The following is a 15,968-nucleotide window of genomic DNA, read 5'->3' as shown; positions in this document are numbered from 1 at the left end:
GCAACAGCAATATTGTTTTAAGAACAACTTGGAATGACCAAGTCATTTTGAGTATTATAAATACTCAAATCAATTACAGAGGGCCTATGAAGGAAGATGGTATACATACCTCAAGAAATGATAATAGAAGCATGTATAATGTGGTTTTATATACATATATATGTGTGTGTATGTATGTGTACATTTATAAAAATATGCATATATACATATTTGAAACTAAAGGTAGCCTTCTCTAGGGTGGGATAGAGAGATAGGAAAAGAAGAGCATAGGAGAGAACAAAAGAAAACTTAGAAAGAAATACAGAAAAGCAGAGTAGTTTTGAAAATGATGTATAGTATTTATTACATGTTTGTTTTCAAAAAAAGTAAATTATTTGAAATGGAAATTTATGTTTTTATATTGTATCTTCTTTTTATGTCATGGTTATATGAAGAAATGTTCTTTTTTTGGTTTTTTACATTTAAACATAAAATGAATAAAATTAAAAGAAAATTATAAATGAATGAATGAACATTTCAAAAAACAGTTACTGCCAAACAATGCTTTACACATCCTAAGCATAGCCAAAAATAATGTTAAACAAATCATCTGTTACTATACTTATTGGTGCAATTTGGTGATCAGTAAAGAGAACCCCAGGCTTGGAGTCAGGAAGATCTATGTTCAGATTCAGACTAAAACTTAACCCTGTTTGTCTCAGTTTATTCATATGTAAAATAAACTGAAGAAGAAAGTAGAAAAATCACTCCAGGTCTTTTTCAAGAAAATTCCAAATGGAATCAAAAGATTGGACATGACTGATAAACAGCTAAACAACAACAACAAAGGGAGTCTGTCCCCTTCTATTATGGTAATATCCCTGAGGGCAACAAGATCAAGTATCCTGGTCATTGCATTTGATCTGAATTCTTTTCCTTTGATCCAGCAGACAGGCTAAACCTGGCTAAGGATAAAGGAGGGATCTCAAAATATGTTGATTTGGGGTGGGGGGAACCTACCTCAAGCATGTGAAGACTTCCTCTGGTAGATGTAAGATAAAATCAGTTTGTTCCAATGGTCATGAAGACAGCTGAAACAGGTGCTGTAGACTGTTTAGAGCTTGGTTAGACACCAAGGTTTTCTGCTGCATCCTGGGCCATCACCAGTTGTCTTGGCTGTGTCTTACCATCTAACTGATAACTCTGGAAGAGAGAAAGAGATCAACAACTTTATGCAATTCTGCCTCAATGAAATACAATTTACACATGAATCAGAAGACATCATTGACATTATTGTCATTACCTGTTCTCTAGAACCTATTTTTTTTTGCTATGAGTAAGTTAATATAAGCTTTCTAATGTTCTTTTAAATTGGTTCTTTAGGGCCAAAATGGGTACAGGATTTCGACATAACAGGCAATGCCATAGACCAATTAACAAATCAAGAAATTCCCTGATTAGGGGCAGCAGCTAGGTGGTGCAGTGGATAGAGCATGGGCCCTGGAGTCAGGAGTACCTGAGTTTAAATCCAGACACTTAATAATTACCTAGCTGTGTGGCCTTGGGCAAGTCACTTAACCCCATTGCCTTGCAAAAACTAAAAAAAAAATTCTCTGATGGATCTATGATAAGGTGAGAAATTTATGACCAAGCAAGAAATAGAGTACATTATAAAATGCAAAATGGATAATTTTAATTATATTAAATTGACATGTTTTTACACAACTAAAGCAAATGCAACCAAGATTAAAAGGAAGGCAGTAAGATGGGAAACAATTTTTACAACTAACATTTCTGATAAAGGTCTCATTTCTAAAATAGAGAACTGAATTAAATTTATAAAGTTGCAAATCATTCCCCAACTGATAAATGGTCAAAGGATATGAACAGGCAATTTTCTAATAAAGAAATTAAAACCAAATAGGAAAAAATGCTCCAAATAATTATTGATTAAAGAAATGCAAATTAAAGCAGCTATGAGGTTCTAACTCACACCTATCAGATTGAAAGGAAAAAAGATCAGTGTTGGAGAGATTGTGGGAAGAATGGGACATTAATGCACTGTTGGTGGAATTGTGAACTAATCCAACTGTTCTGGAGAGCAATATGGAGCTATGCCCAAAGATCAATAAAACTGAATACCCCTTGATCCAGCAATTCCAATCCTAGGTCTATATCCAGAAGAAATCATAAAAAAGATGGGAAAAGTCCCAAAATATTTGTAGTAACTTTTTGTAGTGGCAAAGAATTGGAAATTGAGGGGATGCACAGCAATTAGGGAATGACTGAACAAGTTATGGTTATGCATGTTAATGTTTTAAAATGAATTATGAATGTTTGGACTCTAGAGAAGCATGAAAAGAATTATACAAACTAATGCTAAGCAAAGGGAGCACAACCAAGAGAATATTGTACACATTAACAACAACATTGTGAATTGGATGCAGCTCCTCTCAGCAGTTCAGAGAGCTAGGACAACCCTGGGGAATCTGTCATGCATAATCATTCACATCCAGAGGGGAGGGAAAAAACAGACTCTGAGTGAGCACTTTGTTCACTTTTTTAAAATTTCTTTTGTGTTTTTCCTTCAGAAACAGGAATTTTTTCTTTTCCCTAAGTCCTAATTCCTCATACACAAAATGACTAACATGTTAACATGTTAAACAAAAATGTACATGTATAATATTCACTTGACTATTTGCCATTTGCTGCTGAGGTGGGGTGAAGGGAGGGTGGAAGAAAATTGTGTAACTTATAAATATGCAAGTGGATGAATGTTGAAAAACTGTCATATCATGTAACTGGAAAAATAAAATATCGATAAAAATAAATAAATTTCTCTTTTTAAAAATTCCTAAGGGAAGGTCAACTTTTAGCAACAATGTTGTTTCAGAAATAGTATATGTCTATAAGTAATAGTGGGATGTGACATTTATAATTGAAAATCAACAGGTATTTCTGTATGAAAAAAAATCAGAAAGATGTGGAACCCTAAAAGATAGTAAACCAATCACACAGTCAGTGTGAGAAGTAACACATGGAGAGACCTCTGGTAATTACCTGCTATCAAACAACTAAGGTAGAGATTATTTGGTATGTTAAGGAACCCTTTGATAGTCTAGATAAGATTGTAAACACCTTCTCAGAAGCATATTTTTAAATAAAATAAAATGCAAATAAATTTATGCATAAAATAAACTATCACAAAGAAAATGAATTATATTGAAAAATACTTATCAAAATGTTTTTAAATTTAGATAAGAATCAGATAAAGAAGCCTTGTTTTAAAGAAAGACCCAAGTAAATTCCCTGGGGAACTCCCTGGTAGATTTTTACACGAGGATGTGGACACAGATTACATAAAATAAGAAGGCACAAAAAGGCACAGATGAATTGTGATATACACCAAAGTTAAAAAATAATTTCTTCAGTTTTTATATTTTGAAATAAAAAATGACAAAATTTTAAAACCTCTTTTTTAAAATTGCTCTTTCCATAGGTACCGTATCCAAGGCAAGAGCTCTACCAGATGCCCTCAAAAAGAATGTGATGAGCCACCTGTTACTCAGGGAGTGGATGCTTTCAAACTGTCAACATCTTCTTTGTTTAAATCCCCTGGGTTTGGGGGGGGGGGAGTATAATACAAAAGAGTCTGAGATCATATGATTCTCTTTCACCCAGTAGAAATGACGAGTGCTCTCTAATAAATTCTATAAATTTTTATTTATAAGTAATAACAAAAATTGTAATATTTATGAAACTTCTATAAATGATTTCTGTAAATTCAGAAACTAAATGAAATAGCTCAAAGTTCTTTCAAATTTTGCTTCTAGAAAAATGAAAGGGTAGTTAATGCTGTAATGGTTGACAGGAACCTTTCTATTCCTGTCATCGGTTATTCTAGCTTTGACAAATGTTAATTTCTTTAAATATATTAGGAGTTTTGATATAAGGAGACAATAGAAAGGATGGTTTTCTTGTGTTCTGGGACCATACAGGAAATCAAGCATGTAAAATTATTCTATCATCAATCACTAAATGGTTGAGTAGGCATCATTTTACATAACTATTCAAGGAAAGAAGAAAAAAAAAGATTCCTTGAAGAACTTTTCCTCATCTGATTCCTTTTTTTATGTTTAATTCCATAATAAATGATTGTTGTTTTTTTTCCCTTCATTCTTGAAGAGGGCTATGACATCAGGGGTGTAATGCCTTAATATGCAAGCATTTGGATTTGAGTGAGGGTGGACTATGCAAAGTCACCAGTGTCACTTTCTCTTCCAGAGTCATCTGGGTCCAGTGGCCAAATATGGATCAGGACAACTAGATCATGGTCTTGAATGCGGTGGGAGATCTTGACCCTATTAAGCTAGAGTCTTTCGCAGCTCTCAGACTGTCTGAAGCAATGCCCATTCAGTGATTAGGGCTAGGTAAGAAAGAAATGGGGCAGAGAATGACCTCTTTAAGCTAGTTAAAAAAAAATCAATGCATGAGGGGAAGACCCTCAAGATTTCTGGCCAAAATAGAAATAATTTCTATTTACATTCACTCTGACCCAGTTAAGACCCAAACAGTGAACAGTGATTTAAGATCTGTAACCCTCAGGGTATCAACAGATTTGATCTTTCCAGATTAAAATTTACATTCTTTTGGACAGGAAAGAATGATATAGTAACCTTTGGATGAAATCATGTCAGTTCATTTTGAAGGAAAGTTAAATCTTATAGTCAAGTTAGTAAACATTTATTAATGCCTACTATGTGCCAAAGAGGCAACCAGTAAAATAATGGATAAAGCACACAAACAAAACCAATGCACTTATAATTAGATGGAAAGCAAAGAGATTGCCCCCCCAAAAAAAATACATGTTCAAAAATTATTCATTGCAGCTCTTTCCATAGTGGCAAAGAATTGGAAATTGGGGGATGCCCTTCAATTGAGGAATGGATGTAAAAATTGTGGTATATGTATATGATGGAATACTATTGTTCTATAAGAAATCATGAGGGAGAAGACTTCATAATAGAAAAGAATAATGTATACACTAATAGTAACAATGGATGATGATCAACTATGATGGACTTGTTTGTTTCAGCAATACAATAATCAAAAATGGTTCTAAAAGACTTTTGAAGGAAAATACCATTCATATCCAGAGAAGGATCTGTGGAGTTTAAATGCAGACCAAAATTTACTATCCCCAAATTTTAAGTTGTCTTACTTATTATGGTTTTTTTCTCACCTTCATTTTTTTCCTGTTTCAATGTAATTCTTTCACAACATGATTAATATGGATCTATGCTTAGAATGGTTATACATCTATACCTGTAATAGTTTACTTTCTATCAGGGTGAAGGCGAAGGGAAGGAAGGGAGGAAGAAAAATTTAAAACTCAAATCTTTAGAAAACATGATTGTTAAGAAACAGCTAGGTGGCGCAGCAGATAGAACACTACCTCTGGAGTCAGGAGTACCTGAATTCAAATCCAGCCTCAGACATTTAATAATCACCTAACTCAGTGATCTTTGGCAAGTCACTTAACTCCATTGCCTTGCAAAAAAAAAAAACCATGATTGTTGAGAACTCCTATTACATATAGTTGGAAAAATAAAGTTTTTTTAAAAAAAGTTAAATGAGAAAGTTAACTGGGAAAAATCTTTGCAGCAAGTTCCTCTGATCAAGATCTCATTTCCAAGATATATAAGAAACCAGTTCAAATGAATAACTAAAGATCTTCCCTAATAAATAAATCTAAAGATAAACTTAGACAATTTTCAAAGTGAGAAATCCAAGTTAGCATCAACCACATGAGAAAATATTCCAACTCACTAAAAATATAGAAATGCAACTAAAACAACTCAGAGATTCCATTTCATATCAATTAGATTGGCAGATATGACAAAAAATGGAAAATGACAGGGGCTGCAGGAAAATGGGCACACAAATATGCTGATGGTAAAGCTGTGTATTGGTACAGACAATCTGGAAAGCAATTTGAACAAAGTTCAAAAATTCACACTATAGAGGGGAGGCTAGGTGGTGTTGTAGATAAAGCACTGGCCTTGGAGTCAGGAGTACCTGGATTCAAATCCCGTCTCATACACTTAATAATTACCTAGCTGTGTGGCCTTGGGCAAGCCACTTAACCCCATCTGCCTTGCAAAAAAAACAAACAAAACTAAAAAAAATTCACAATATTGTGCATACTTTTTAAATCAGTAATAACATTATTAGACCTATAATCACCAAAGCAATCAAAGAAAGAGGAAGGGGACATCAAGGTAGATAAGGATAAGGACACATGAACAAAAAATATTTGAAGCAAATCTCTGTATTTATAACAAAGAGTTGGAGCCTAAAAAAGTTATCTTATCATCAGTTGAGGAATGACTAAGAAAAATTATGCTTCATAAAAGTAATGAAATATTATTGTGCAATAAGATGTGACAGTAAGGCTTGTTTCAGAAAATATAGAAAACCTTATAGCAACTGATTCACAGTTTAGTGAGCAGAACTAAGACTATAATTTATAAAATAAAAACAATACTGTAAAGATTATCACTATGATCTTGTACTATGATCAGTGTAATGAGTATTCATAATTCTAGACTATGGATTATAAAATACATTACAAGCCTCCTGATTATGCTTGCATAAATGAGACATAAATTTTTCACCATGATAAATACAAGAATGTCTTTTGCTTGACTGTGTATGTTTTTTACAAGAATTTTTTTTTTTGCTTTATAATTGATGTGCATAGGGCAGGGAAAGTGAGGAATATTGAAGATAAACTTACCTTCCACCATCCCACCCCTAAATGAGAGAATAAATGGAAAGCCACAAGGAATCAAGCAGGATAGGCTTTACAGTTACATGTTAAATAAATGTAACTTGAAAAGTAAAACTCTATATGATGTAGAGTCATGGTTTAATGTACGATCCCCTCTTCTTCTACAATAATATATGGCAAAGCTCATTTTATTTCGTGATTTTGAGTCTTAGAATTTTAAAAATTAAATGTATTTTCTTTTAAAATAAACCAACTAGGGGTGGCTAGGTGGCGCGATGTATAGAGCCCTGGCCCTGGAGTCAGGAGTACCTGAGTTCAAATCTGGCCTCAGACACTTAATAATTACCTAGCTGTGTGACCTTGGGCAAGCCACTTAACCCCATTTGCCTGTCAAAAACCTAAAAAAATAAAAACAAAACAAAAACAAAAATAAATAAAACAACTAGAACCTATCCAAAAAATTGCTAAACTATGCATACCCTCAAATCCAGGGACACCACTATAGAACTATATGACTTAAAGGCATCAAAAAAACAAGAGGAAAAAAATCATTATAACAATTCTCTCTTATGGCAAATGGCTAGAAGCTAATGAACTAAATTGGGGAATGACTAGACAAATTTTGGTATGTTATTGAAATGGAATATTGCTGTGCTAAGGAAAAAAATGCTTCTCCTCCTCCCAAATACTTTAAGAGAAAACTTGTAAGGAAAACTTGCATGAACAGTTGTAAAATAAAATAAGCAGAATTAGGAAAACAATTTATGCAATAATAACAAAATTGTAAAGACAAATAGTCTTAAGGACTCTGGTCAAAGCAATGACCAGTCCTGTCTCCAGAGGACCTCTAATGAAATATGTTAGTTACCTCCTGGCAAAGGGAAAAATGGACTTAAGTAGCAGGAGACATTTTCAGACACATTTTCATAAATTGTTTTGCTTGCCTATGCATAATTGTTACAAAGACTTTTTGTTCTACTTTTTTATTTATAAGAGGAGAAAGAGGGTAGTTATGGATAGAGTTGTGAAAAAAGAAAAGAAAAAAGAAATGAAATGAAACATAGTTTTGAAAACACACAGAAGGAAGTAGAAGTAATCACAGATAAGGACAATGTTGAAGGTAATATTTTAAATTTACTATATTCTCTAAATAAATAAATAAAATAAGCAGCCCATTTCAATTGTTCACCCATATATCTAAATGAGTTACACAAACCCAAAAGTATACAAACCCATTTTACCAAAGAGATATACATATTCATAATGCACTATCACAAATTGCACAAATCAATTGATCATGATCTCATCTGTCAAGAGTCACATTAGTTATTAAAATAGTTCAAATCCCATTATGTATCCCCAGCACAATGTTGTTGTTTTATGCAGTTTATATTATTCACAAATTATAATGTCACCCATCTCAATGATGTTTTCTCTCCATCTAGATTTTATGCTTATTAAAAGTCACTTCATAAATTGAGGCTAAGATGGCTATAAACTATTCTAACTATAGGATTCTAGCCATTATTCCTTCTACATCATACTGCTCTGGCTTTCAAAACAACATGTGTTTCAGCATGTCTCCTAATTTTTGTAATTTATATAATGAAATTTTTTCTTTGTAATATTCTTTTGTACCTAGCTTTCCAGCATTATTGTGCATTATTCCTTTCTCCTCTACTTTCTCAGTAGCTCCCTGCAAATTGACCTTCTTGCTATTCTTCATTCATGATACTCAATGTCCTATCTACATCCCTTCGCACTGACTGTATCCCCATGCCTAGCATGCCCTTCCTCCTCCCCTCCACATCTCAGAATTCTTTATACACTTCAAAGAGAAACTCAAGCACTATCTTTTGTAGGAAACTTTTCCTCATCCACAGTCCCAATCCTAATACCCTCCCTCCCAAAATTATCTTGCATCTATTTTGTTTGTATTTTGAATATAATATTCAAATACCTAAGTGCTGTTTTTTAAATTTTCTTATTGTTGTTTGATACTAATAGTGGTTTGTCATTTCCTTTTCCAGTTAACTTTGCAGATGAGGAAACTGAGGCAAACAGAATTAAATGACTTGTTCAGAGTTACACAGCTAATAAGTAACTGACATCAGTTTTGAACTTAGATCTTCCTAACTCTATCCACTGAGACACTACTGTATAAACACTAATGTATACTAATGTATACTAACTCTATCCACTGATACACTAATGTATAAACATTAAGTCAAAGAGAAAAATCTATTATAAAGTAGACACAATCTTTTTGTTAAATTGTATACTTTATAAAAAATATTCATTATCTTCTCAATAGGAAGCAAGATCCTTGAGGACTAGGACTATTTCATTGTTTACCTTTGTATCCCCAGGACCTATCACAGGACTTGGTTTGTAGCAGTCATTGGTAGCTTGATAATTGGTTGATTGGCCTATGATCTGCTTTTATTTTTAGTAATTGTAAGGTCCTAATTGCGAGGCATTCAGATACACTGTGTAACCTCTTAGGTTAAATACTGGCTATTTTAATTTTGTACTAAAAGTAGATAAACCACTTAAAAATATTTTGCATGCAAATTTTAATACTAAGACTCCCAGAAAATTTCCTGTGATTATAATAGCAAAAATTACCACTAAAATGAATTATCTTACAAAAGTCATGAACAAAAATTTTTAAAGAGATGAATTACCCAAAGATGCAAATATATATTTCATATGTCATTGATTACTGCTATTCATATGCAGTGTGGTTCAGTGGATAGATAGCCAGCCTTATATTTATGAAAATCTACATTCGAATCCTGACCCTCAATCTTACTAGCTGTATGAACCTGGGTAAATCACTTATCTTTGTCAATTACCTTAGCAACTCTCCAATCGTTGCCCAGAAGAGTATGATCTTCGTTAGCTAAATGAGTTTTCTATATCAATGAAACCTCAGGTCCAATACAAAAAAAGAAAAATTCAAATGAAGGAATTTACCACTGGCTGATACCACAGTAGTCTTAAAAAAGTATAATTTCTCCCTCAAGAAGTTTCAATTAAGGACAACTAGGTGGTGCAGTGGATAAAGCCCTGGCCCTGGAGTCAGGAGTCCCTGAGTTCAAATTTGGCCTCAGATAATTATCTAGCTGTGTGGCCTTGGGCAAGCCACTTAACCCCATTGCATTGCAAAAACTAAAAAAAAGAAAAAAGAAAAAAAATTTAAAAATATAACCTATGGTAGACTTTTCTAAATGAAAAGAGTGGTGAATTTGGAATCAGAAAAATTGAGTTCAAATCCTGGGGATGCTATAAATCACCTAAGCATTCTGTACAATGAATGGGTTGGATTATGGTCTCTTGAGTCCCTTCCAATTCTAAATATATAATTCTATGATCCTAAGTTAAATATCTACTTTGTTCTATACAAAATTAAAGATATTAGATGAAATGCAGTTATTTTGAAGATATAATGTTTTTGAAATATGAGGATTTTATGAAACTATATAATGACAACTGAACTAGATAAACCGAGATGACCCAGATATTGAAAGCTAGACCTGTTAGGTTCCTTGACTAAAATATACTATTTCAAATTTTACTTGATAATATTTCTTTTCACCAGCATAATTTCAAAAATATTTATTTCATGCCTTTTGATGAGAGGATGAGGTTGTATTTATAGTTCATTGTAAATTTAGGTGGGAACAGAAATGCATGGTATTAGATGAAAAGGAGACTGAATCTCTTGAGAATCTTAAGAAATACAGAAGCTATTTGATTACACTATCAGCTCTCTGTGTCTTTAATCTTGAACTACTTGTTCAAGTGTATAAGTAAATATTTTTAATTTTTTTAATTGGGGGGGCAGATCTGGAATTCTATAAGTTGAGACAGGGAGAGGAAACTCCCAGTATAGATGCAGGTTGATAACTCATCTGTAACTTGTCCTTCATTTTCAAAGGTGTCATAAGTGATGTTTTGACTCCTTCATGAATTGGATTTTAGTGAGGCAGTAATGCACAAAGTCATGCATCTCACTTTCCTTTCCAGAATCATGGATGTCCAGTGGCAGAAAAAAAGTAAAGATGACTGGTAATGGCCCAGGATACAGTAGCTGACATTGACATCTTCGTGTCTAAACAAGTCCTAAGTCCTCCACAGCGACACGTAAAGGAAGAAATCATCCTCATCTACCCACGGGAGAAATCTTCACATGCTTAGGATAGACATCTCCCTAACTCACCAACAGTTTTAACACCTGATAGTTATTCTCAACCTAGTTTAAGTCCATCTGCCTAGAAGATTTACCTAGGCATGGCCACTGTTCCTGCTACAGTTTCATAGAGCCACAGGTTAGAGATGGTTGACAGGTAGACAACAAAGGCAGATAAGCATCCCTGAAAAGAAACAAGCCCTCACATCAAAAGTACTAGTTTTCCCCATATAGTCCATTTTTAACTTTACATTTAATTTGGGGGTTGTCTTAGGCACTGAAAGATTGATGGCTATATAATTATGCAGTTAACTATATATAAAAGGCAGGGTTCACATTTAGTTCTCTGTGGCTCTACAGAGGGCTTTCTGTTAAATTTAATTCACTAAACATTCATTAGGGTATTTGCCATGAAAAAAGTCTCTGTGTAGGGTCTGGAAATTTAAAGACAAAAAATTAAGTCAATCCTGCCCTCAAGGAATTTAGATTCAGTGGAAATAAGAGGTGAGGGTGGGGAGATAGAAGAAGTACACAAGAAAATTCCAAACCCCAGAGAGGGTTATATGCTAATAACTATAGGGATTAGGGGATGTCTCTTGTCTGGGGAGGCACCTGAGATGAAGACAAGGTAGAGGAGGTAAGAAAGGAGGACGTTTGAGTCATGAGGGAACTTAAACACTTCATATAAAGTAGTCGTGGAATATATTCATAAAGATAAACTGAGTTTATCGAAGACTTTGAATTGGAAATGAAGACATCTTTTAAAATTAATTTGTTGTTGTTCAGTTGTTTCAGTCATATCCAACTTTACATGACCCTTTTGGGGGTTTTCTTGGTAAGTATAATGGAGTGGTTTGCCACATCCTTCTCCAGCTCATTTTACAGATGAGGAAACCAAGGCAAACAAGGTTATATGACATGCCCAGGATCTCACAACTAGAAAGTGTCTGAAACCAGATCTGAACTCAGGAAGATTAGTCTTCCTAATTCCAGTCTTGGGGCTATATCTACTGTGCCATCTAGCTTCCCCTTAAAACTAATGGTTAAATCCAATAAATGAACTGAGGCAAGATGACCAAATTTTGTGATTTAGGAAGTTGTTTTATATTGTATCTAATTTTTATCTATATAAGGGCAAGGGTTGGATCAAAAAAATCCATAAAGAAGATATTTTGTGCATTTCTGAAAGATAGATTATACATTGAAACTGAAGTCTTTTATAGCTAGGCACATTTTAAGGCAATTTAGATAATGTTACCTGGGCATTGGGGCTTCAATGAAATACCTGGAAGAATATCCAAATGCACATACTTCTAGATCCATTCCTTCTTTAGACAAACTCCTGTTGTTATGAGATGCTTATGTAAAGTGATGAGAGACCTAAGCTTCCTTCCTTGTATAGACCACTTTGTGTGTATAGTATTTATGTTGTATTTATTTATTCTTTGAATGTCTCCTTCTGTTTACTACTAGCAAGGAGAGAATGTTTTATTTTTTTCTTTGTTTTCCCATTGTCTAGCACAGAATAGAAGTTGAAAAAATAAATGTCTGTTGGTTGATTGACTGAGATATTTGCCCCACCAGGTAAATATAGTGAATTTTTATAAATTTACATGAATCTATATCATCACACAAAATGTGAAGAATTATATTTACACAGATATACAACATTTATAAAATAGAAGTCTGAAAAATTGAAATGTAATTTTGTCTATCTGATTTTGAAAGTAGTTCATGTGGTATTATAGCATAGAAGTCATCTTAACAGGAAGAATATGTAAAAATATCCTTCTGCAAGGTGGCTTGATAACAAATTACAAGCTGCATATAACCTCTGTAGAAAAAGATGTTGTAATTAGTAAAAAAAAATAGAGAAAAAATTTAGATAGGAGAAATATACTGGAATTGCTAAATATAAGTTTGATCTAAATGTTGGGACTAACAATTCCCTATTGGTGAAAGATTAGATTAATGCTAATCTTCTAAAACTTTGCCTGTCTTAAAGTTGCAATGATGGTAGGATGGTTTATTTGGGGGGGGAGCAACACCCAGATTACTGAGATTACCAAAAAATTTAACTTTCTTTGAAATTTGACCATGGCATGGAATATAAATTTATCTGACTGAACAAAGAATGAGTCTTGATAAAAACTCATATTTTTTTTTAAATTATATAATGTCTGACCTTTCAAGATCAGGGGATAAAAATTTAAAAGTTTTGCTCTGACATGAAAGGAATCAAATTATGAAATTGCAAATGCAAAAATAACAGTGACTGAAGTTTTTATCCTAACTGAGCACACTAAAGAATGTAAAATGTTAATTGAATTGATGACCTGGAAAATAACCTCCCATTAGGTAAAATGTCTTATCAGTAGATCCTTTTTATTTTTAACAGAGATGTGGGGAATAATGTCAATTTTTTTTTCCCAGCATCTAAAGAGAAAACACTTTAAATGTCTCTAAAGTATCTGCTGGTAGATTCGACAATATTCCCTGTAGGGAACCTGTGTAGTATGTAATTCAAGTTGCAATCAGGGAGGTGGAGACTAAAGGCTCTACAGGATTGTCATCCACTGCATTGAAAGTGTTCATCCGAATAAAAATAGAAGGGTTCCCTCTGGGCCTCCTCCCCCAACCCCAAAACACTATAGAGATATAACTTTTGAAATGCAGGTATAATTTAAAGTACTGAATTCATTCTTAAGATTAGTTTTGACAGCTTAAAATCATTTTCTCAAAACCCTATTTTACTTTTATGCCAGAAGATTTAAATATTTTTTTTAAAAGCTACATTCTGTCTACTTTTATCCATGCCAAACAGAAATGAAATTGGCAACGTCACATAGATTGGGGAATTTTTGTTGTTGTTAGTAGTCACATATGCCTGGGAAAAAAGAACCTAAAGATAGCCCTTGATTAAAAACTGTAGTCAGCTCTTGAATATCTGTCATTATCTTAACAGTAGATTATTAGAAGATACTCTAAGAATGTGGTTCCCTGATAACCAGCTGCACATTACCCTAGATTGTCTTGATAATTTGAGGCTGTGAATGAATTATGATGCCCATGTCAGGAAATGTGACAGAACACAACATTCACAAGACAAAGGTTACATAGATTGAGTGAATATTGGATAATGGTGTTTACTAATCAAAAGTCCAGACAAATCAAATAAGTTATATTAAGGACCTACTATGTACCAAACACAGAACTAAGTGCTGAGTATACAAAGAAAGAAAAGATAGTTTCAGCTCTCAAAGAATTTACATTCTCACAGGAGAAAGGACATATAAACAGTCATGCATAAACTATAGAATTGAGGTTAGTTTTAGAGGTGAGGCACTAAGATTAAGGAAAATGAAAAAGGTGAGATTTTAGAAGGTGAGATTTTTGCTGAGATCTGTAGATAATGGGTGAAGTTGGGAGGTGAAGAGATAGAACATTCTAGGCATGGGGGGCATAGCCAATGAAAATTCAAGGAGTTGTGACATGGAATTCAAGTTTGAGGGACAGCAAAGAGGCCAGAATAACAGCTTGAAGAGTCCTTACAGGGGACTGAGTTGTAAGAAGTCTAGAAAAGTAAATAGAGGTCAGGTTATAAAGGACTTCAAAAGACAAATAGAAGATATTATATTTATTCCTGAAGATAACAGAGAAAATGATTCATAAGTTTTATCTTTAATATACTCAAGAGAATATGAGGAAAATATGTAGAAATAAAATGCAATTCATTAGTTATTCTTTGATAATAAATTTTTAGAACATGCCAATCAAAGGTTGTTTTCAGCATTTCCCTAGGAATTACCACTACATTACAAATATACTGTAAAAAAAGGTTTCTCTGAGGATGGTGTCCTATGATAGAAGGAATTTTAGAAATCAAGCTACTTTATGTTTCTTATGTTACAGATGTGGGAGCTGAGATCCAGAGAGTTAAATTATTGCCCAGAGTCAAAGAGTCAACTAGGACTAGAATTCAGATTTCTTGGTCATTTCTACCAAAATTGCTTCCTTTCTTTTCTTTCAAATCACGATTTGATGTATTTACATACTAACTTATATTCCCCTCACTCAGTCCTTGTTTTTTTTAAATTCTATTTTAATTTAGTTCTTTATTTTTTTTTCAGTTACATGTAAACATTTCAGCATTCATCCTTTTGCAAGCATTTTTCTACCACCCACCTTTCCCTACCCTTTCCTCATGGCAGAGAACAATGTAATATAAGTTGTACATGTACAAGTATGTTTAACATATTTCTATATTGCTCATCTTGTGAAAGAGGAATTAAGACTAAGGTGGAAAAACGTAAGAAAGAAAAAGCATTAAAGAAATTTTAAATTTTAAATTCACATTTTAAAAAGTAAACATAGTATGCCTTGCCTTGCATTGACTCCATTTTTTTCTTGAGGTGATCAACATTTTCCATAACAGGTCTCTCAGTATTGTCCTTGATCATGGCCTCTATTTACTTTATATCTGATGACTCCTCTTATCCACTAGAATTCTAACACAGTTCACTATACTTAAATTGAACTGATTTTGTACACAGGGCGGAGGGGGGATGACCAATTTTCTGCAAGGTTTTGAATCTGAAACAATGAAAACTAGATAATTTTAATTCTATCACAAACACAACTCCATAATTTTCATAAGATACAAAAATTTGTTTTTGCTATTTATTTAGCATATATACCCTCACTGCTATTTGTCAGGGAAAAAAAAGATTTGAAGCAGCCATCTTATTAAGTATATATATATATATATGTATAAAACTCTTATTGTAGCTTTGAACTTACAGTAACATAAAGCACTTTCCAGGCTTTTAATCAATCTTACTTATTTGTGGGAGGCAGCTAGGAAGGGAAGTAGAGGGCCAGACCTGAAGTCAGATAGCTGCTTTTTGTTGTTCAATCATTTCAGTCATATTTGATTCTTTGTGCTCCCATTTGGGATTATTGGGAAAGATACTGAAATAGTATGTATTTCCTTTTCCAGCT

The sequence above is a fragment of the Macrotis lagotis genome, chromosome X (assembly GCF_037893015.1).
Source record: "Macrotis lagotis isolate mMagLag1 chromosome X, bilby.v1.9.chrom.fasta, whole genome shotgun sequence".
Lineage (NCBI taxonomy): Eukaryota > Metazoa > Chordata > Mammalia > Peramelemorphia > Peramelidae > Macrotis > Macrotis lagotis.
This window is presented reverse-complemented; position numbering follows the sequence as displayed.